Here is a 24,876-nt window from a genome sequence, read left to right as displayed (position 1 = left end):
CTATGTTAGGGACCTACAGACACAACCATATTATTGCAGCAGGTTCTTGTCTACACATGTGTCCTTGTCATGGGCATAAACCCTAAACGGCAGCAATGGATCGCTCTGGAAGACCCAACGTGTCCGTGCACTATGTGAAAGGATATTGAATTCAAAGGGAGTTGTGTAATACTTTATTTCTCCTGCGGGGGCACTGTAGAAATATTGAAGACTTAGCTGTTAGGTTCAATCATAGATTTCAGCCCATCGTTGTTGGCTGCAGCACCCAGACACCCTGTAATGAGGAGTTCAGAGGACCCTTCTAACAAAAAAGGATTCTCCAAAGTGGATAGCCCCTTTAAGTTTGGCTGCAGTGCCACTCCGTACAGAGGTCCCTTCTTGACTCTTTCTACACTCCCTACACATTAGAGGATTCTCGTCTAATAATGTCTCACATGTTTGGGGACATAGTTATGTATGGGCAGCTTTACAGGCAGCAGGCGGAGTACAGCATGAGATCACTGATCAATGAGGACGACGGAGCCGTAAAGCAGGGGAGATGTTTGGGGATTTCATTCTTTCTCATTACTAAAACCTTAATTGAGCCCCTTATGTAATTCTTCCTTTACAGGTACCCGTCCTTCTTATTCACTGCATTGCTCTAGGCCTTCCCATTATTACAGGACTCTACTGAGAACTCTCATGAGAACTCCCCTATTTCCCAAGGGTGTTGGTACAGTCCAAAAGTTTCTGATTGGCCAGAAAAGTTAGAGAAACTTGTATGACAGCAGTGGAGTTGAAGCTGGTCAGGCAGATGGCTGCTGAGGGAGGGGGCTTGGCAGGAGGACCCCGATGCCCTGTATGTAAGCTGCTGGGCATGACGTGATCGCAGGTGAGCTGAAGGCAGCGAATGATGTAGCGTGTGCAAAACGCTTTGTGATACAAACCTCTGCTGCTGCAGAACCTCTTTTTAACACGAAGTTGGATCTTATTGAAGTAACCAATTTTTTCGCAAGAGGTTCTGCAGCAGTTTGGATGTGTAAGAGACTAAGGGCTAATTCACACTTCTATGTGCGAGTTGTCCCCAAGATTCTCCGGCGCAACGCACAGCAGACCGCAAACAGATCGGTAGGCTGGCCGAACCGCACGGGCATTGCATGTTGTATGTCCTATTCTTCTTTGTGATATCGACGAAAATAGGACATGCTGCGATCATATTTGCACAGACAGCGGGTCCCTGTGAAAATATCCAATGTCTAAAGAGCCCCATTAAAGTCGGTGTATTGTCCGCATGCAGCCCATTGCGAACACGGACTAAATAGACGGATGTGTGAATTAGGCCTGAGGGCTCATTAACAAGGACACGTGCAGATTCGGTCTGTGAAAAACGGGTTAATTTCCCTGCTTCTGTATAAGCATGTTATTTTCCATGTGTGCAAAAAAAAACGCAAGACGGCGCAATTGATGTCACTTTTTTTCGCTGTCTTCTGGCAACAGGCGTAAAAAAACATAGTGTACACATGTAACATCCGTGTTGGTTGTGGTTTTTCAGGCTCCCATACACTTTTACGGGTGATTCTGGTCCGTAGATACGGACCACATTAGGACATGCTGCAAATATTTTTACGCGGACCATCGGTCCACATGCAGCATGCTGGCGCCATAGCCTAATGACTTTAATGGCATGTTTCATGTTGATCGATGGTCGGCATATAGATGAGAAACCCGCCAGTGTGAACGGGCTCTAGGGCTACATGGCGACTTTCTGTGTGCGAACTGAAGATCAGAGCGCAGCCCCGCCATCTCCTAATTCCATGCTGCCCACGTTCCTTCTCACAAGCAGCCGGGACTCGCAGGGAGCAAAAAATTGCCAAATTGGATTTTTTTTTTATCCGTGGGTCGCGGTCAGAACTATTATAAGTCGCAACATGACCCGCATTGATTTCCGTTAGACTAGGAGATCGCGGGGCTTCACTGAGATCTTTGGTCACATGACCTGTGTCACATCCAAAGTCGCCATGTAGCCCTAGCCGTACTTTCAATATCTTACTTGGTTGCGTAGCCGGGGACTCCTAGACGGAGCGATTAATTATGAGAACGACTGAGCGATCGGTATTTAAGCGGAAGATTAGCGAACGTGTTGGCGATGATTTTAATGCCTGCAGGAAATAACGATACGGAAACAAAATTCTCGCTCATCGCTCGATCGTTGGCCGCATTTGCGCAAGTGGGTATTTACGCAAAAATCGGCGATGTTTGGACTCGCTATGCTGACTTTGTCACTTTTTGAAAAAGTAGGCAGGGCTTGTCAGGAGGGGGTGTGGCCACCCAAACTGACAAATTTGTGTATAATTTATGCCAGAAACTCTCGTAAATTATGCCAGAAATGTCCGCCAGATCAGACCTGGCGTACGTTTCTGTGACGGCGCACGGAGCTGCACGTAATACACAAAGAGGCCCGCGCCGGGGGAGATCAGGCTGCAGGAAATGCCGGCTTAGTAATATGTATTATATCATGTGGTGTATTGCATCAGCTGCTGCAGAACTTCTTCAATGAGGACCTTTTTGACTGTTTGTATTGAAGCTTGGAGAAGGAACAGAGAGGGACAAAAAGCAGGGGCAGCAAAAAAGTGTGTGTGTGGGGGGGGGTCGTTATCGTTATTTTACTTGATTTGTTTATTATCGATATAGTTAAACTCCTTTAATCCAATTATCCAGAAACATCAAATACTCTGCAATCCAATAATCCAGAAACTCCTAGAATCCAGTACTTATTTGCTAAAGAAAACTGTAGGATAATCTTGGATTTCCCCTGCCCAGTTCTAGGCTGAATTACAGAAAAAACAAGATTCCTTTAATCCGGCAACCATTAATCTGGGAATTTCAGTAATCGGACACACTGATTTGTGTGAACACACAAGGTGAGGTAGATTCTCCTCAGTATATACACAGAGAGGTGTGAGGTAGATTCTCCTCAGTATATACACAGAGAGGTGTGAGGTAGATTCTCCTCAGTATATACACAGAGAGGTGTGAGGTAGATTCTCCTCAGTATATACACAGAGAGGTGTGAGGTAGATTCTCCTCAGTATATACACATAGAGGTGTGAGGTCGATTCTCCTCAGTATATACACATAGAGGTGTGAGGTCGATTCTCCTCAGTATATACACAGAGAGGTGTGAGGTCGATTCTCCTCAGTATATACACAGAGAGGTGTGAGGTCGATTCTCCTCAGTATATACACAGAGAGGTGTGAGGTAGATTCTCCTCAGTATATACACAGAGAGGTGTGAGGTAGATTCTCCTCAGTATATACACAGAGAGGTGTGAGGTAGATTCTCCTCAGTATATACACAGAGAGGTGTGAGGTAGATTCTCCTCAGTATATACACAGAGAGGTGTGAGGTAGATTCTCCTCAGTATATACACAGAGAGGTGTGAGGTAGATTCTCCTCAGTATATACACAGAGAGGTGTGAGGTAGATTCTCCTCAGTATATACACAGAGAGGTGTGAGGTAGATTCTCCTCAGTATATACACAGAGAGGTGTGAGGTAGATTCTCCTCAGTATATACACAGAGAGGTGTGAGGTAGATTCTCCTCAGTATATACACAGAGAGGTGTGAGGTAGATTCTCCTCAGTATATACACAGAGAGGTGTGAGGTAGATTCTCCTCAGTATATACACAGAGAGGTGTGAGGTAGATTCTCCTCAGTATATACACAGAGAGGTGTGAGGTAGATTCTCCTCAGTATATACACAGAGAGGTGTGAGGTAGATTCTCCTCAGTATATACACAGAGAGGTGTGAGGTAGATTCTCCTCAGTATATACACAGAGAGGTGTGAGGTAGATTCTCCTCAGTATATACACAGAGAGGTGTGAGGTAGATTCTCCTCAGTATATACACAGAGAGGTGTGAGGTAGATTCTCCTCAGTATATACACAGAGAGGTGTGAGGTAGATTCTCCTCAGTATATACACAGAGAGGTGTGAGGTAGATTCTCCTCAGTATATACACAGAGAGGTGTGAGGTAGATTCTCCTCAGTATATACACAGAGAGGTGTGAGGTAGATTCTCCTCAGTATATACACAGAGAGGTGTGAGGTAGATTCTCCTCAGTATATACACAGAGAGGTGTGAGGTAGATTCTCCTCAGTATATACACAGAGAGGTGTGAGGTAGATTCTCCTCAGTATATACACGTAGAGGCGAGGTAGATTCTCCTCAGTATATACACGTAGAGGCGAGGTCGATTCTCCTCAGTATATATTGTAGCAACACAGGGTAACACACTTCAGGCCACAACCAGAATACTGCCCGTGTCTCTTTATATTTACTGGCTGAACATAACATAAAGGTATTGGTAATCTCCAGATAACAGAAAACAGGAAGAAGACGTCGTTTTTCACGCCAACAGTCCAGCACAGAAAAAAAAACACCAAAGTCCTTTTAAACAAGCATGGCAAAGGCCCAGCAAACCTTTGTTGCAGTGTATTGTGAGGTCTGCAGTTCCGCTCACTTGCAGCTTGTGTCTCTAACACCAGGCAGCTTTGAACTCCTCCTGCACACTGCAACCTGCACCCATTTATGCACCTCACCTGTCTGGGCCAGGTGGAACTGAGTACTGGAGTGAGGAACGGACCAGGTTTACATCACGGATGCTAGTAGTCTCCGTGATATGTACCTTTCATCCCACTCTTCACCTCTCACTCTACTACAATACATATAGAGCTGTGAGGTAGATTCTCCTCAGTATATACATATAGAGCTGTGAGGTAGATTCTCCTCAGTATATACACATAAAGGTGAGGTAGATTCTCCTCAGTATATACACATAAAGGTGAGGTAGATTCTCCTCAGTATATACACATAGAGGTGAGGTACATTCTCCTCAGTATATACACATAGAGGTGAGGTACATTCTCCTCAGTATATACACATAGAGGTGAGGTACATTCTCCTCAGTATATACACATAGAGGTGAGGTAGATTCTCCTCATTATATACACATAGAGGTGAGGTAGATTCTCCTCAGTATATACACATAGAGGTGAGGTACATTCTCCTCAGTATATACACATAGAGGTGAGGTAGATTGTCCTCAGTATATACACATAGAGGTGAGGTAGATTCTTCTCAGTATATACACATAGAGGTGAGGTAGATTCTCCTTAGTATATACACACATAGAGGTGAGGTAGATTGTCCTCAGTATATACACATAGAGGTGAGGTAGATTCTCCTCAGTATATACACACAGAGGTGAGGTAGATTCTCCTCCGTATATACACATAGAGGTGAGGTAGATTCTCCTCAGTATATACACATAGAGGTGAGGTAGATTCTCCTCAGTATATACACATAGAGGGGAGGTAGATTCTCCTCAGTATATACACATAGAGGGGAGGTAGATTCTCCTCCGTATATACACATAGAGGGGAGGTAGATTCTCCTCCGTATATACAGATAGAGGTGAGGTGGATTCTCCTCCGTATATACACAGAGAGGTGAGGTAGATTCTCCTCAGTATATACACACAGAGATGAGGTAGATTCTCCTCAGTATATACACAGAGAGGTGAGGTGGATTCTCTTCAGTATATACACATAGAAGGGAGGTAGATTCTCCTCAGTATATACACATAGAGGGGAGGTAGATTCTCCTCAGTATATACACATAGAGGGGAGTTAGATTCTCCTCATTTGGGTGAAGTCACACGAACGTATATCGGCTCGGTTTTCACGCCGAGCCGATATACGTCGCCCTCATCTGCAGGGGGGAGAGGATGGAAGAGCCAGGAGCAGGAACTGAGCTCCCGCCCCCTCTCTGCCTCGTCTCCGCCCCTCTGCACTATTTGCAATGGGGAGAGGCGGGACGGGGGCAGGGCTAATTCTCAGAACTTAGCCCCACCCCGCCTCCTTTCATTGCAAATAGTGCAGAGGGGCGGAGAGGAGGCAGAGAGGGGGCGGGAGCTCAGTTCCTGCTCCTGGCTCTTCCATCCTCTGCCCCCTGCAGATGAGGACGACGTATATCGGCTCGGCGTGAAAACCAAGCCGATATACGTTCGTGTGAATGCACCCTTATATACATACAGAGGGGAGGTAAATTCTTCTCAGTATATACACTGTGACAGTGCAGTAGCAAGAGTGGCCTGAAGGGGACCTCTGAGCACAGTCAGTGTGTTTGGTTTATTTAACCTGCACCTGCAAGGGTGTGGCTACACAGTTTAAATGTCCCCTCCTTCACAAGCTCAGTCTCCTTGAAGCCTGTGGAGCTTAGGTCCATTGAGACCCGTGGGGCCTGAGGGCTACGTAGACCTGGTGCTGGTCTGTGAGGGACCTGGAAGCACGAAGTGGACAGGGGATAGTCCGCCCCTCGCTCATCGCCTGTCAGGGTGAAGTCACCTTCCTGGAAGGTCCGCTTGAAGAAGCGGTTTGCATTGCTGTGACAGACAACAGTGTGAAGTTGCATATGACATGCTGGACTGTATGTTTACTGAATACGTTGCTATGCTGAAATAAATGCTGGAGGAACCAGGATTTGGACTTTACCAGGTGTTTCTGGACATCAATGCGGTGCTGCCACCCCTGAGCAGGGGAAAGAAAGCAGGAGATCCCGGGCAATTAACCCTATCTTGCCACATATGGTGGAGGATGCGGGCACGAGTGGAATGGCGAACAAACCTGCAGAGAGCAATGTGTGAGCAGATGGATGTTCCTGTGAGCTGTAGTGCTGGAGGCATTTAAAAGAGCAAGGAGGCTGAAGTTGCTGTGGAGCAACAAAAGCTGCGGTTTAAAGGGCCAGGAGGCCGAAGTTTGGGGTTGCCATGGGCAACAAGCGTTGACAGCAGATTGTCTGATTGTCACCAAGAGACTGATGGACTGCGTCTGGAGGTGTGACAACACGGACAGTTGTGCACCAGAGAGTCCAGTGGCCAGGAGGCCAGTTCCAGTGAAGTTGGAGGTGAGAACATGCCAGCTGATAGTCGGTGGGATCCCACTGTTTGTGGACTTGGATCCACAGCAGGACAGGTCAGACAATTTGCTGTTTCTTCGTTGCGGTCCAGAGACTGACAAAGTGGTGAGTCTAACCTTTGAGACTCCATATGGCACTGTGACCTGGGACTTGACTAAATGTGAGAGTCTGCAAGTGGAGTTTGTGTTGGGCAAGGACTTTCACCATTTTTTTTTTTTAGCTGTGCGAGGGAAAGGATCCACTGCAGTCTCATACAAAAACTGCAGGTGTGAACAGTGCTCAAGGACTGTCACCAGTGTGCCCAGAGGAGCAGCTGCAGTGCCACACATCAACTCAGGGGAGTGAGGAGAGCACTCCGAGGACTGATGAAAGGGGGCAAATGGACTGGAACATTATAATAATGTGGTTTTCTTGCAGAATAGGGGAAAACCTGATAATGCAAAGTCGTATGAAGTACATAATGTCTTTGTTGCAGGTTGCTGCAGGGAAATCTGCACAATATGAACACGTGTCTAGTAGAAATGCTTATGATGTTGAAGTGAAATCTGCCCAATGTGAACGGGTGTCTAAAAATGCATATGTGGGGAATTGCTCAGGCATGGTTAGACTAGATAGTAACCATGAAAAGGTGCTGTGTGGCACACCGAGTTAGAGATTAACCCCTTAGGTTCTGACACCAGTGCAGCTGCAGGAAGAAGAAAAGTTACTTTCTGCTGCTAGAAATGAAATTGCTATGTTGAAGGGTCGGTGTAGTCAACTCAGGCAGGAGTTATTAGTGGAGAAACAGAAATCCAACATGGTGGAAGGAAATGCAAGAGAACGCATCAGCTGGTTGGAGGAAGAACTGAATAATAAAAACATTCGCTTAGGACAAGAGGTTATTCGTGTGAATGTGGTATGGCAGAATGTGGTATGGCGCTGAAGTTGTGCTCCTGAAACGTAGTCATGAGCAGGAAGTGCAGCAGTTGTGTTCAAGACTAAGTATGGAGGAACAGAAGCAAGAGAGACTTCAGGATGAGCTTGAGAGAAAGTCAGAGGACTTAAAGGGACAGTGTGCGATCATCCAAGCATTGCAAGAAGACATAGCTCAGGTGAAACTCCAGCTGTCACAGGTACAAGCAGAGATAGAGAACATCAACGGTATGGCAGCAGTGTCTGAGAACGCTAGTCAGGAAACCAAAGATAAAGTGAAACTCCAATGGCAGGATGAGGTATCCCAGCTACAAAAGAGCATATATGAGGAAGCTAAAATACATGAAGCTCAAGTCCAGGAGCTGAAACAGAAGCAGATGAAACAAAATGGTGAATTAGAGTCCCAAATAGATCTGCTTAAGGAAAAGCTGGAAATGGAGAAAGCTGCTTACAGTCAGGCAGAGAAGCAAGCGGAGGTCTTGAAAGACATAGGCCTAATGCCCATGGCCGGATGCGTCATGCGGGACTTCACGCAGCGGATCCAGAGGTAAGTATGGGGTCTTTGGGGGGGTGCCGTGACAAACTCCGCTGCAGAATTCCGTCACGGCCGTGTGCATAAGGCCATACTGGGTTACAAGGAACACCAGGAAGCACTTCATGAGCAAGGGCAGGGGAAAGTAAGCAGGAGATCCCGGGCAAGTAACCCCAACTTGCCACTGTGTATATACTGAGGAGAATCTACCTAATCTCTCTGTGTATATACTGAGGAGAATCTACCTCATCTTGCTGTGTCTATACTGAGGAGAATCCACCTCATCTCTCTGTGTATATACTGAGGAGAATCTACCTCATCTCTCTGTGTATATACTGAGGAGAATCCACCTCATCTCTCTGTGTATATACTGAGGAGAATCTACCTCACCTCTGTGTATATACTGAGGAGAATCTACCTCGCCTCCATGTGTATATACTGAGGAGAATCTACCTCGCCTCCATGTGTATATACTGAGGAGAATCTACCTCGCCTCCATGTGTCTATACTGAGGAGAATCTACCTCGCCTCCATGTGTCTATACTGAGGAGAATCTACCTCACCTCGCTGTGTCTATACTGAGGAGAATCTACCTCACCTCGCTGTGTCTATACTGAGGAGAATGTACCTCACCTCGCTGTGTCTATACTGAGGAGAATCTACCTCACCTCGCTGTGTCTATACTGAGGAGAATCTACCTCACCTCGCTGTGTCTATACTGAGGAGAATCTACCTCACCTCGCTGTGTCTATACTGAGGAGAATCTACCTCACCTCGCTGTGTCTATACTGAGGAGAATCTACCTCACCTCGCTGTGTCTATACTGAGGAGAATCTACCTCATCTCGCTGTGTCTATACTGAGGAGAATCTACCTCACCTCGCTGTGTCTATACTGAGGAGAATCTACCTCACCTCGCTGTGTCTATACTGAGGAGAATCTACCTCACCTCGCTGTGTCTATACTGAGGAGAATCTACCTCACCTCGCTGTGTCTATACTGAGGAGAATCTACCTCCCCTCGCTGTGTCTATACTGAGGAGAATCTACCTCCCCTCGCTGTGTCTATACTGAGGAGAATCTACCTCCCCTCGCTGTGTCTATACTGAGGAGAATCTACCTCCCCTCGCTGTGTCTATACTGAGGAGAATCTACCTCCCCTCGCTGTGTCTATACTGAGGAGAATCTACCTCCCCTCGCTGTGTCTATACTGAGGAGAATCTACCTCCCCTCGCTGTGTCTATACTGAGGAGAATCTACCTCCCCTCGCTGTGTCTATACTGAGGAGAATCTACCTCCCCTCGCTGTGTCTATACTGAGGAGAATCTACCTCCCCTCGCTGTGTCTATACTGAGGAGAATCTACCTCCCCTCGCTGTGTCTATACTGAGGAGAATCTACCTCCCCTCGCTGTGTCTATACTGAGGAGAATCTACCTCCCCTCGCTGTGTCTATACTGAGGAGAATCTACCTCCCCTCGCTGTGTCTATACTGAGGAGAATCTACCTCCCCTCGCTGTGTCTATACTGAGGAGAATCTACCTCCCCTCGCTGTGTCTATACTGAGGAGAATCTACCTCCCCTCGCTGTGTCTATACTGAGGAGAATCTACCTCCCCTCGCTGTGTCTATACTGAGGAGAATCTACCTCCCCTCGCTGTGTCTATACTGAGGAGAATCTACCTCCCCTCGCTGTGTCTATACTGAGGAGAATCTACCTCCTCTCTCTGTGTCTATACTGAGGAGAATCTACCCCACGTGTGTGTGTGTGTGTGTGTGTGTTTATATACTGAAGGGCTGTAAAGGAAGTGGCCATGGACTGCAGGGATGGAGGATGCCTTTAAGGCTAATAAGGTGCTGCAACCTCCAGTCTGGTGGTAAATTTTGAATAATAAGGGCATTACCTTTAAGGGTAAAAAGTGAGGAGAGTGGGGGCACATTTTGCAGAGGGACATCCGCACATGTAGTCTGAGGGCTCTTTCACATGAGCATAGGTGATTTTCGGCCAGCCATCTCAGTCACAGCACGGCCGATAATCCCCTGAACTGGCATAAAATTCCCGTTTTAACGCCTGTTTAGATGACCGAGTCTGGCAATTATATGCCGCACCCGGAATACCGTCGGGCGGAGGCAGACCGTTTAGCTTTGCCAAAGTGCTTCCCTCTTTCCATGCCCTCGCTGGCTGTTGGCAAGGGGATGGGGTGGGAGCTAGTGTGCTAAGCTCCTGCCCTTTCTCCGCCCCTTGTCGGCTGCCAACAATGGAGGGAGCAGGAAGGGGTGGGGGCTAGATGCTAAGCTCCTGCCCCCTCCCATTGCAAGGGGCGGAGAGGAGGAGGAGGGAAGGGGGTGAGAATTTAGCAGATAGGCTGCTAAAATCCCTTTTATCTTCCTTCTCCGGCAGCTCCTATAGGCTCCCATAGGACTGTATGGGAGCTGCTGCTGTATTCCAGATGAAAGATAGTTTCTGAATTATCTTTTCTGGCCGGCATAAAACACCTAACCGGAATGCGCATCGTATGCGCTATCTTTGCCAGCGGGACGTTTTTACGCCACGGGAATACGCCCATGTGAACTGATGCATCAGATTGGCAGTGTATATTAGCCGGCCGTGAAAGCGCGGCCTGTATACGCTCGTGTCAATGAGCCCTCAGGAGAATCTAACGCTGCTGTATACATATTTTATTCCTCGGTTCCTCTGAAGTAACCGCGACTTCGTAAAATTTTCCATGTGAAAACACGAAGTAACCGGGGTGAAGCCGAGTGTATCAGCTGGTTAACAATAGAATGACGCTGTTCAGACGAGACGTTACGACTGACATTGCGGTGTTAATCGGAGATGATTGCTGTTAATATGGAGCGCGGGGGGAGTTGCCCTTTAAATGGGCTTGTTCCCCTGCTGTTCTATATACAGAAGGGCGCTGCTCCGGGCAGGAAGCGGTTTGTGTATTTCTACACATCTGTTTGTTGGAGTCTCTATAACAGTAATTAATTGTGAAGCGTCTTCTGCGGCTTTACTTTCCCTTGTGCCGCTCGGACTTGTGGGAAGGTTCCTGTTCTCTGTTAATCCCCTCTATAAGATTTACAGCGGCTTACGGCGGGCGGTTTTGGTCTTGATCCTCCTGGATTTCTTCTCCTTCTGCAGTGACTCGGAGTCAGCGTCGCACTTACATCCCCCGGCCTTAGATTGGGAATTGTGTGCTGGCCAGTTTCCTCCTAGAGATCCATTATCCGAACACAGCAAGAGGAGAGAGGCCATGTTCCCCAATGATGGTGCAATTTGTCATTAGCCTATAGTTTTGGAGAGGGCCGAGGGGTTGTCGCAGTCTGCATGTTGGACCTTCACACTAGAGCTGATTAACCCCTTAGTGATGCAGCCTATTTTGGCTATAAGGACACAACAGTTTTTTGGAGGATTTTTGCCTCCACTTTTTAAAAACAATAGCTTTTTTTTATTTTTCCATCAATGTGTTTTTGCGTGATGAACCGTAGTTTTTAATGGCACCATTTTTGGGTGCACATATTATGGTATTTAATTATTATTCATATTCTTTGGAGGGCAGTGTGTAAAAACACATCAATTCTAGCATTGTTTTTTGAGTTGTTTTTTTTTTTTTACAATATGCAGGTCGGTATGATTACAACGATATCAAAATTTATTTATGTATTTTTTTTAGGTTTTTACAATTTTCCACAATAAAAACCCTTTTTTGTTTTTTTTGTTTTTGTTTTTAATTGCATCACTGCTTTTAAAGACCCAGAAACTTTTTTTTTATTTTTCCATGGACGGAGTCTTGTGAAGGCTTGTGACAAGCCACAGTTTATAAAAAGTGTTTATTATTATTACAGATGCTACAATAGCAAACGTGTAGCTTTTTTTATTTTTTTTAACAAAAAAGGGAAGATGTGTGCAAAAAACGTTAGTTTTTTTAAAACTATTTTTCATATCCGTATAGGGGAACTGAACCTGCAAACCTATGATTACACTGATAATACACTGCAGTACTTCTGTAGTGTGATACATTATCACTTATCACAGCGATCACAGGTCAAAGCTGCCATGACAACGCCTTTTCCTCGCTCTCCTGCGAAGCTCATGTATGTTGCGATAAACATTGTTTGTGGCATATAAGGGGTTAACAGCTTCCTGTAATGGTCACAAATGGAGCTAGTTTTGATCATGGCTGTTTAGGCACTTAGATGCCGCACTGTTGACTGCAACATCTAAGCCTTAGCTGGGGGCCCCTTTCTGTTGAGGACACAAACACAGTTCAAAACTGTGCCGATGCCAGTAGGGCCCAAGTCATGGGCACCATTGGTTAAAGCAGTCCTGGAAATTGTGCTCACATGTAGCTATATTACTATTAACTAATATTAATTGGGCAGCACAACAGGGTACTAGAGCCTCCATGCCCCCTGTATCGCATCATATATACAAGCTAGAGGCGGTACAAGAGGGTACTAGAGCCTCCATGCCCCCTGTATCACATCATATATACAAGCTAGAGATGGTACAACAGGGTACTAGAGCCTCCATGCCCCCTGTATCACATCATATATGCAAGCTAGAGGCGGTATAATAAGGTACTAGAGCCTCCATGCCTGCCTGTATCGCATCATATATACAAGCTAGAGGTGGTACAACAGGGTACTAGAGCCTCCATGCCCACCCGTATCACATCTTGTATCCAAGCTAGAGGCGGTACAACAGGGTACTAGAGCCTCCATGCCCACCCGTATCACATCTTGTATCCAAGCTAGAGGCGGTACAACAGGGTACTAGAGCCTCCATGCCTGCCTGTATCACATCTTGTATCCAAGCTAGAGGTGGTACAACAGGGTACTAGAGCCTCCATGCCCACCCGTATTACATCTTGCATCCAAGCTAGAGTTGGTACAACAGGATACTAGAGCCTCCATGCCTGTCCATATCCCATCTTGTATCCAAGTTAGAGGTAGTACAACAGGATACTAGAGCCTTCATGCCTGTCCATATCCCATCTTGTATCCAAGCTAGAGATAGTACAACAGGATACTAGAGCCTCCATGCCTGTCCATATCCCATCTTGTATCCAAGCTAGAGGTAGTACAACAGGATACTAGAGCCTCCATGCCCGCCCATATCACATCTTGTATCCAAGCTAGAGGTGGTACAACAGGATACTAGAGCCTTCATGCCTGTTCATATCCCATCTTGTATCCAAGCTAGAGATAGTACAACAGGATACTAGAGCCTCCATGCCTGTCCATATCCCATCTTGTATCCAAGCTAGAGGTAGTACAACAGGATACTAGAGCCTCCATGCCCGCCCATATCACATCTTGTATCCAAGCTAGAGGTGGTACAACAGGATACTAGAGCCTTCATGCCTGTTCATATCCCATCTTGTATCCAAGCTAGAGGTAGTACAACAGGGTACTAGAGCCTCCATGCCGGCCCGTATCACATCTTGTATCCAAGCTAGAGGCGGTACAACTGGGTGCTAGAGTCTCCATGCCCACCCATTACATTTTACATCCAAGCTAGAGGTGGTACAACAGGGTACTTGAGCCTCTATGCCTGCCTGTATCATATCTTGCTTTCAAGCTAGAGACGGTACGACAGCGTACTAGAGCTTAGAGTCAAGATTGACAGGGGGGTGATGCCCCCTGTACGTGATTGGCTGGACAGCGGGGGTCCTGGCAGCCCACTAATGAAGAATGTTAAAAGCATACAGCACCACCCCCAATGCAGCCGTGCAGGCCCATGTGTAAGTGCCTTCTCTGCCAGCGCTCCAAAAGGATGCACTCCCCGTATGTGTTGCTCCACAAAGCGCTGAGCGGGGTCTCCATAATGAAAGCCACAGCAGCGTGAGGCGCGGTTACCGGCGGCGGAGGGCACCCCCACATATGTCACCTTCATGTGATGGCCAGCAGCCGGAGCCGACCCTGCTGTCTACAGACTTTGTGAAAGAGGCTGCGCGCTGACAGCTGTAGTACAGCACATATGTCACCTTCACCTCTGGCCCGTCAGCGGGAAGCCGACAGCACTGGCGACTGACACTGTGAGAGCCGGCGGCTGCTGATAGCTGCAGCGCAGCACAGCACAGCACAGCATGGAGTGTGAGACCCAGCTGGCTAACACCGCACGAGCAGTGCCACGAGTAAAACTGAGGGAGCGCATGCAGGGAGCCAGCAGCATCGGGACTGTCATACACGTCAGAACCAGCGGACTTACTGAGGTAGCGCATGCAGGGAGCCAACAAGGCCCGGACTGTGACACACAGCCGGCTTACAGGAGTGCAGTAGAGCGCCATTGCAGCACCTTGTAGGACCTGGAGGTATTCCGCCAATCGGAAGCTAGGGGTGTGACAGGGATGTTCCTGCATGGAAGCCCTGTCAAACCCCTAGCTTCCGGTGGCGTCAAGATACACTAATACCATCACATCTTGTATCCAAGTTAGAGGCGGTACAGCAGGGTACTAGAGCCTGCCTACAAGGGGTCGGCTCTCCACAATAAATGGTCCTTGTGTCTCTGATATTGTAATCACTTATAACAGCGTTACACAGAGAGAAAGTTCCATCCGACAACTTCTAGGGGGAAATTCGTCAGACAATGAGTGCATGTGTATATGTGTGATTGTGATTTTATATATATATATATATATATATATATACACACTCCTATAGGAGGATTGGTCTGACAATAAGTGGATCTACAGGAGGTACAGACATAGTGCTCACACCTGTGAGCCCTTCTATCACATAAGGAGATTATTGTGTTGTGCGGTATATGGGGGTACTGCTATAGATTTCGCATTGGGGTGATCTTCTGACAATCGGTAGGCATGGTGGATGGTAATTAGAGCTTTCTATCTTCCAGACTGCATGCCCAATCAGGATTTGGCTATTAGAGCATGCTGGGAGTTCTATCTCTTTCTATTTCAGCTCCATAAAACTACATATCACTTTTTGGCCTGCAGAGGGCACTGTAGAAATTGTCCATTTGCAAAAGACATGTTAGCAGATAGAAGAATAAGAAGAGATTGTCCAGCGAGCCCGGGCCATTATTATGTCACCTCCGCGCCCTGCAGGAAAGCTCCAGGCGGATGAATATCACCTACCAGAAGTGTCCGACTAGTGCAGAACTGACCGAATATGTCAGAGAGCAGCAAGAACCCAGCTGAGGAGGAAGATGGGCTGCAGTACTGAGAACCGGGTGCAGGAGAAGATGGGGTGTACAAGGGTGCATCATGATGAAGATGGGGTGTTAGAGGGTGCAGGAGAATGCATAAGGAACATAGGGTGCAAAAAGAAGATGGGGGGCTGGCGGGAGCAGGCTGATCGTATGGGGCTGACAGGAGCGGGCTGACGGTGTGTGTGTGTGTGGCGGGAGCGGACTGACGTTGGGGGGGGGGCTGGTGGGAGCGGACTGACGGGGGGGCTGGTGGGAGCGGGCTGATAGGGGGGGGCTGAAGGAGGATTGGGAGTGTTTAGTAAATTGGAAACAGAAAGCGCTGAATGCAGTTTTTGTTTGATTTTTGAGAATTCCTCTAATTTCCGCTTTCTCAGCTCACGGCTGTTCTGTGGGATCTGCTGTATTAGTGAGGGGAATTACAGATGAATCTGAGAAGTTTCCTAAGCTGCACACATGTGGCCAGAACAAGCAGGGGGCAACAAGTGGGCGCACATCTCATTGTGTATTGTGTCTCCGGCCACAAGCGTCTCCACAAGTGCACATCCGTGGAAATCCCCAAAGAGCTGCTGGGAAATCTCTCCTAAGATCTACAGAAGACGCATATATTATCATCACGGAAGGAAAGTTATGTCCCGCCCAGCGCAATTCTAATGTCCCGATGTAACCTTGTGTCACCTAGCTGAAAACAGACACACAGTGGTACCTCGGGATGCGATTGCCTTAGCTTGGGAGTTTTTTGACTTGCGAGCAGGCTCTTTTCCGAAGTTTTGCTCTGATTTACGAACAAAAACGCTGGGTACGAGCCTGCTTGCAAGTCAAAAAACTCGCAATCTAAGGGCTCAGGTGGGGATCTATACTCACCTGTCGCCAGCGTTGCTTCCTCGTGATGGTCTGCGGCGCTGCTGCAGGTTGTAGCTCCCTCCTCCACACCGACACAGCGCATTGCTTTCTGGATTCGAGGCTTGAATGCCCCGCCTCCAGCAAGCTAAGCTCTAATTGGTTAACCAGCGCTACGTTAGCCAATGAAAGCCGGCGCTGGGTTAACCAATCACAGCCATTCAATGACAGATCATCGCAGAATGCCGGCGGTAGGTGAGTATTGATTTTTATTTCTTTACTTCCAGTTAGTTCCCCATTAAAAAGGGATTGGAACGCATTAATGGCTTTTCAATGCATTTAATGTGGAAAAGTGCTTTGACATACCAGTTTTTTGGCTTACGGGCTTCATCTCGGAACGGATTAAACTTGTATATCAAGGCACTACTGTATGTCCATCCAGTTCAGCCTACCCACCCCCCCCCCACCCCCACCCCAGCCTGCAGTGTTGATTCAGAGGAAGACAAAAATAAAACAATGGGGTGGAGGACATTTTTCTTCATTTAAGGGAAAAAATTTCTTCCTGCCTTCTGAATCTGGTAATTAGATCATCTCCGGATCCCCGAAGCTTCTCACTAATCAGTGATATAACATGTAATATTGTAACGCTCAAGAAAAGCGCCCAGCTGTACTCTTTCAGTGAGTTTCCCAGGTATTCGTGTATCTTGACGCCACCTGAACAACAGGTGGATCCAAGATAGAACGTGTTTGACAGGGGGTTGACGCCCCCTGTTCGTGATTGGCTGCACGGCATTGTCTCCTTTCTCGACTTCAAAGGTCCTGCTTCTGCCACTGCGCAGACTGTGCAGAAGCCCAGCTGTCACTCTCCCTGGCGCACCTTTCTATGCTTCACAGCTCTTGCTGCTGGCCCCGTTTTCACCTCCGCAGCCTTGTAGCGGCGCTGTGACTCTCCCTGGCAAACCCTCCCCGTCAAACGACGTGCTGTTGTCCGTGCTTGTCAGACCTCCTCCCAACGCTGTCAAAGGTCAGTATTCTAAGCCCCTCCCCCTGCCAATGCAGGGATGTGAAGCAGCGGCGCTCTGTGCCACAACACCACAGTCAAATGCCGATCGCCGACACTGACCACTGCGGCCCACAGCTGCGCCTTGAACTCCTCAGCGCCGACCGCCGATGCTCAGCCTAGGGCCCACAGGAGCGCTGTTTAGTTCGGCCGAGCGTCGGTCACAGGCGACGTTCACCGCTCCCTGGCACAGCCGCGCTGTGAAATGCAGACCAGAAGCTGTCACCTTCCTGCACGGCGTTGTCCGCTGGGCAGCAGCACTCATAAATGCCGAGCACCGCCTCTCATCCTTCCTCTGCTGCGGCCAGCGGGTGCCTACAGGACCTGTGAGGGGAGACAGACAGCCAATCAGCAACAGGGAGCAGCAACCCCCCTGTCAAACACGTTCTATCTTGGCTCCACTTGTTGTTCAGGTGGCGTCAAGATACACTAATACCAGTTCTCCATGCCCACGTCCTCAGACAGAGTTTCACAGTCTCACTGCTCTTACAGTGAAGAACCCCCTTCTGTGTTGGTTATGAAACCTTCTTTCCTCTAGATGTAGAGGGCGCCCCCTTATTTCAGTCCTTAGTATAGATAGATGATGGGAGATCTCTGTATTGTCCCCTGATATATTATACATAGTTATTAGGGTGCCCCCTTGTTACAGTCCTGGGCATAGTAGATGATGAAAGAGATATCTGTACTGACTAATGATATATCTATACATAGTTATTAGGTCGCCCCTCAGCCATCTTTGTTCTAGACTAAATAATCCCAATTTTGATAACCTCTTTGGGTACTATAGTCTGCCCATTCCATTTATTACTTTAGTTGCCCCCATTATACCTGCTCAAGCTCTGATATGTCCTTCTTGAGTACTGGTGCCCCAAACTGTCCACAATATTCCATGTGTGGTCGGACCAGTGACTTGTAAAGAGGAAGAATAATGTTCTCATCATGTGTCCCTAGACCTCTTCTGATGCCCCCCATGATCCTATGTGCCTTGGCAGCAGCTGCCTGACACTGGTTTTCCAGTTAAACTTGCCGGTAACTAGAACCCTTTGGTTTCCTATTTAGTGTGTAGTGGGGACATGTATTTCCTGCCCATGTGCAGAACGTTACATTTATCAGTGTTTGTAGCCCAATCCCCTATCTATTCCAAAACCATCTGCAATCGCATTGTGTCCTCTTGTGTTATTACTTCACATAGTTTTGTATCCTCTGCAAATACTGATGCTTTATTGTATAATCCCTCCATAATGTTGTTAACATACATATATTTAAAACGAATAGGGTTTTATATTAATATTCTTGTACATAGGGGGCAGTATTATAGTAGTTATATTCTTGTACATAGGGGGCAGTATTTTAATAGTTATATTCCTGTACATAGGAGTAGTATTATAGTAGTTATATTCTTGTACATAGGGGGCAGTATTATAGTAGTTATATTCTTGTACATAGGGGGCAGTATTATAGTAGTTATATTCTTGTACATAGGGGGCAGTATTATAGTAGTTATATTCTTATACATAGGGGGCAGTATTTTAATAGTTATATTCCTGTACATAGGAGTAGTATTATAGTAGTTATATTCTTGTACATAGGGGGCAGTATTATAGTAGGTATATTCTTGTACATAGGGGGCAGTATTATAGTAGTTATATACTTGTACACGGGAGCAGTATTATAGTAGTTATATTCCTGTACATAGGAGTAGTATTATACTAGTTATATTCTTGTACATAGGGGGCAGTATTATAGTAGTTATATTCTTGTACATAGGGGGTAGTATTATAGTAGTTATATTCTTGTACATAGGGGGCAGTATTATAGGAGTTATATTCTTGCACATAGTGGGCAGTATTACAGTAGTTATATTCTTGTACATAGGGGGCAGTATTATAGTAGTTATATTCTTGTACATAGGGAGCAGTATTATAGTAGTTATATTCTTGTACATAGGGGGCAGTATTATAGTAGTTATATTCCTGTACATAGGGGGCAGTATTATAGTAGTTATATTCTTGTACATAGGAGGCAGTATTATAGTAGTTATATTCTTGTACATAGGAGCAGTATTATAGTAGTTATATTCTTGTACATAGGGGGCAGTATTATAGTAGTTATATTCTTGTACATAGGGGGCAGTATTATAGTAGTTATATCCTTGTACATAGGGGGCAGTATTATAGTAGTTATATCCTTGTACATAGAGGGCAGTATTATTGTAGTTATATTCTTGTACATAGGAGGCAGTATTATAGTTGTTATATTCTTGTACATAGGAGCAGTATTATAGTAGTTATATTCTTGTACATAGGGGGCAGTATTATAGTAGTTATATTCTTGTACATAGGGGACAGTATTATAGTAGTTATATTCTTGTACATAGGGGGTAGTATTATAGTAGTTATATTCTTGTACATAGGTGGCAGTATTATAGGAATTATATTCTTGCACATAGTGGGCAGTATTACAGTAGTTATATTCTTGTACATAGGGGGCAGTATTATAGTAGTTCTATTCTTGTACATAGGGAGCAGTATTATAGTAGTTATATTCTTGTACATAGGGGGCAGTATTATAGTAGTTATATTCCTGTACATAGGGGGCAGTATTATAGTAGTTATATTCTTGTACATAGGAGGCAGTATTATAGTAGTTATATTCTTGTACATAGGAAGCAGTATTATAGTAGTTATATTCTTGTACATAGGAAGCAGTATTATAGTAGTTATATTCTTGTACATAGGGGGCAGTATTATAGTAGTTATATTCTTGTATATACGGAGCTGTATTATAGTAGTTATATTCTTGTACATAGGAGGCAGTATTATAGTAGTTATATTCTTGTACATAGGAGGCAATATTATAGTAGTTATATTCTTGTACATAGGGGGCAGTATTATAGTAGTTATATTCTTGTACATAACAGGAGTATTATAGTAGTTATATTCTTGTACATAGGGGCAGTATAATAGTAGTTATATTCTTGTACATAGGGGGCAGTATTATAGTAGTTATATTCTTGTACATAGCGGGCAGTATTATAGTAGGTATATTCTTTTACATAGGGGCAGTATTATAGTAGTTATATCCTTGTACATAGAGGGCAGTATTATTGTAGTTATATTCTTGTACATAGGAGGCAGTATTATAGTAGTTATATTCTTGTACATAGGAAGCAGTATTATAGTAGTTATATTCTTGTACATAGGAAGCAGTATTATAGTAGTTATATTCTTGTACATAGGAAGCAGTATTATAGTAGTTATATTCTTGTACATAGGGTGCAGTATTATAGTAGTTATATTCTTGTACATAGGGGGCAGTATTATAGTAGTTATATTCTTGTATATACGGAGCTGTATTATAGTAGTTATATTCTTGTACATAGGAGGCAGTATTATAGTAGTTATATTCTTGTACATAGGGGGCAGTATTATAGTAGTTATATTCTTGTACATAACAGGAGTATTATAGTAGTTATATTCTTGTACATAGGGGCAGTATAATAGTAGTTATATTCTTGTACATAGGGGGCAGTATTATAGTAGTTATATCCTTGTACATAGAGGGCAGTATTATAGTAGTTATATTCTTGTACATGGGGAGCAGTATTATAGTAGTTCTATTATTGTACACATGAGGCAGGGTGATCAAGACTCCTTACGGAGTGGAAACGCGTCCTGTGTAGACGTCTGACTGCTTTTATGTAGCACTTCATTAATAAAGGCTTGTGGACACTATCTCCATAGGTCAGCATTTTCTTCATGACATTGACTTGTGTGCCACATGTGGACGGAGCGGTGAAGCGGCCCGAACGGGATCCCAAGCCGGTGCATGCTTATTCAAAGGGAGGAGACACGGAGGTAGCGGGTGAGCAAAAACTTTCTAAAACACATATTATGGGGCAGTATTATAGTAGTTATATTCTTGTACATAGTGTTACAGTATACTACCCTTGATACGCCAGCCCGGGGGCCCTAGATCTCACCCACAACCCCTGTCCCTGCATACTTGCCTCCACTCCTGGCTAACCCCGGGCAGGCAACTGGGCGGTGGTCCCTACTCTCACTAAGGACCGAAAAAGGGACAAAAGGTTTCAATAATGACTTATGAAAAACCCTATGAACCCTCCATGTAGCTGGCAAATCAAGTTCATAAGCAAGCGGGTTTACTACACGGGGTGATGACAAAGGGACCCACATAACGTGGCGCCAGTTTCAAAGACGGAACCTTCGATTTGACATTTCTAGAAGGCAAATATACCCTCTGTCCCATCCTGTAAGGTTCAGATACTGACAGACTCCTTCCACTACGCAACTGCATACGAGCCCCTGTTGCTTCCAGGTTCTGCTGTACTTCTTTCCATACTCACCGTAGCAGTGAAATCCTTTTCAAATTTACTGAAACTTGTCACCGAAAGGACCACAAATAATAAAACTTAGCTTTTATTGATTCTTAAATAATAAAAAGGCGTCCTTATATTTTCTCATATGTGCTAGAAGTCACACAATAATTAAAAACAGTGGGGCTTAGATGTATAGATGAATACTGCTCTGTCCCAACAATCTATCTGCCACTTTTGTATTCCCTGATGTCTTTTCTTATCCAGGGTTACTCTGGTATCTATTTGTCAATGACTTGCGCCACCAAATGTTTGTTAGGATATGGTGGAGCACTCACTGTCAGTGACCCTCAACACTTCTAATTCTCTATCTCAGGATAGAGCTGATGTCCTCTGATTGGTCACGGTACAATGATGTCTGTTTATTTACAGTCAATGGTCTATTGTCTTTAATATTGTACCTGACACACACATTTATTTGTACTGTCGTCACATTTATAGCGGTTGCTCATTGATATTGCTCAGGTCGTATCTTGTTCTTTGTATTTTTAGAACAATGTCGCGGTGATTGATTTGTACAGAGGTCACCTCGATAGGTCACCATTAGGTGTTGGGTCCGGGGTGTATTTTTTATATCTCAGACCCCCATATCTCAAGCTTATGTTTGCTTGATACTCTATGATACTCCCTTATCGCATGAGCCATTCATTTCCTATGGCTCATGTGATTATATACCAAAGTTAAGTGCAACCAGATGAAAGTTTCAGTAATTATCAAGGATAGAGATGAGTTGTTCCAAATAATGATGTCCTCTCAATATGTTATCTCCCCTACTTGTACATAGGCCCTATTTCGGAGAGATAATACTCCCACTTGTATAAATGATTATTATAGGGAGAACATATATAGGGTGAATAAGGACAGTGGCCGCATTAAAGGGAACAGCGCAGTATTCATCTATACGCTACTCATCCCTCAGGATTTGAATAGCTGCAATTGAGTGCACATAGATAGTTTGGTGGTAGCCCAGAATGAATTCTAGGCTATCACCTATATCCAATGCCCCTTCAGATAAGTCTCTGTCTCTGTATATGCAGTCTGTTATGATAAACCAACAGCTGCTGACTAGAGTGATAATGATAGTCTCTGTCTGTTATTGTTGTATATATCTACGTAGGTTGCATTATGATGAGCATACAACCACTATACAGATTAGTTCTTATGGAGAGAATCGGCCCATGGAACCTATCCCTCCCTCTCCATCTACGCGTTTCCACAACCTTGGAGATGGTTGTTTCCTCAGGATGGAGCTAACCTAACATGACCAGCCTCTCAGGCTGTCAGGATGTAAAATGAGCAGAGATGGTAAGTGTTGCTGTCCCATGGGTTCTTATACCCAAGGCTCCGCTTACTTCAGGGCGGGGCTTGTATTGTAGGAACGAATCAGGCTGCAGTCTGATATCTCTCACATTTCCCTTGCGCTCATTTGTATGCGCTTCTTCGAGTGTTACCTCCCCGCAGCGTGATTACGTAATCCAGGGACATGTCATGGAACGCAGCATAAGCTGCTCCGTTCTGACTGTCCGATCACGTGATGCCATGAGTGTTATCTCTCCGAAATAGGGCCTATGTACAAGTAGGGGAGATAACATATTGAAAGGACATCATTATTTGGAACAACTCATCTCTATCCTTGATAATTACTGAAACTTTCATCTGGTTGCACTTAACTTTTGTATCTAATCACATGAGCCATAGGAAATGAATGGTTCATGCGATCAGTTACAGGTATAAGGGAGTATCATAGAGTATCAAGCAAACATAAGCTTGAGATATGGGGGTCTGAGATATAAAAAATACACCCCGGACCCAACACCTAATGGTGACCTATCGAGGCGACCTCTGTAAAAATCAATCACCGCGACATTGTTCTAAAAATAAAAAGAACAGATACGACCTGAGCAATCATCGATGAGCAACCGCTATAAATGTGACGACAGTACAAATAAATGTGTGGGTCAGGTACAATATTAAAGACAACAGATCATTGACTGTAAATAAACAGACATCATTGTACCGTGACCAATCAGAGGGCATCAGGTCTATCCTGAGATAGAGAATTAGAAGTGTTGACGGTCACTGACAGTGAGTGCTTCACCATATTCTAACAAACATTTGGTGGCGCAAGTCATTGACAAATAGATACCAGAGTAACCCTGGATAAGAAAAGACATCAGGGAATACAGAAGTGGCAGATAGATTGTTGGGACAGAGCAGTATTCATCTATACATCTAAGCCCCACTGCTTTTAATTATTGTGTGACTTCTAGCACATATGAGAAAATAAAAGGACGCCTTTTTATTATTTAAGAATCAATAAAAGCTAAGTTTTATTATTTGTGGTCCTTTTGGTGACCAGTTTCCATACTCCCTCCGTATCTGTGGGGACATCAGCTGCAGGACATGCAGACTGAGTAGAAATAGCTGTAAGGAAGCGAGGATGCGGACCATATATGCAAAGGAATGGAGACACTCCAATGGAAGAACAAGTACGGTTGTTTAGCGCAAACTCTGCCAACGGCAGGAACTCTGCCCACTGATGAGCCTTTTCGCTAGCAAATAACCGTAAATATTGCACTAAATCCTGGTTCTTCCGCTTAGTCTGAACATTGGTTTGCGGGTAGAATGCTAACGAGAAGGAGAGCGACGTTCCCAGGTTTCTACAGAAGGCTCGCCAAAATTGCACAACAAACTGAAGACCGCGATCAGATACAATGTTCTCGAGAACCCCATGCAGACGAATGATTTCTTTCACAAAAATCTTGGAAAATTCTATCGCAGAAGGTAGCTTCTTTAGCACCACGAAATGTGCCATTTTTGAGAAACGGTCTACCACAACTAGAATAGTGGTGAACTTCTGAGACTCAGGTAGATCGGTGATAAAATCTACCGATAAATGCGACCACGGACAAAAAGGCACCGGTAACGGTCTCAGAGGCCCCTCCGAACGCCGCCGACAACTTTTACTGCGTGCACAGACAGAGCATCCCTTAACAAAGTCGTGGATTTC

At 45.3% G+C, this 24,876-nt stretch overlaps 1 protein-coding gene across 2 annotated transcripts in view; it reads left to right on the top strand.

Moving 5' to 3' along the window:
• The first annotated feature begins 749 nt into the window (after positions 1–749).
• ACHE (acetylcholinesterase (Yt blood group)) overlaps positions 750–24,876 on the top strand; it is a 77,007-nt gene continuing 52,880 nt past the window's right edge. Inside the window, exons 1-2 of one of the 2 annotated variants that reach the window (XM_066593749.1) lie at positions 750–871; positions 21,214–21,334. The gene's annotated coding sequence lies outside the window, so the exon portion shown is untranslated. The remainder of the gene's footprint in view (positions 872–21,213; positions 21,335–24,876) is intronic. The other variant, XM_066593750.1, reaches the window with a different exon arrangement.

This window comes from Eleutherodactylus coqui, chromosome 2 (assembly GCF_035609145.1).
Source record: "Eleutherodactylus coqui strain aEleCoq1 chromosome 2, aEleCoq1.hap1, whole genome shotgun sequence".
Lineage (NCBI taxonomy): Eukaryota > Metazoa > Chordata > Amphibia > Anura > Eleutherodactylidae > Eleutherodactylus > Eleutherodactylus coqui.
The sequence above is the reverse complement of the archived record's forward strand: the minus strand, read 5'-3'. Positions and strand labels throughout refer to the sequence as shown.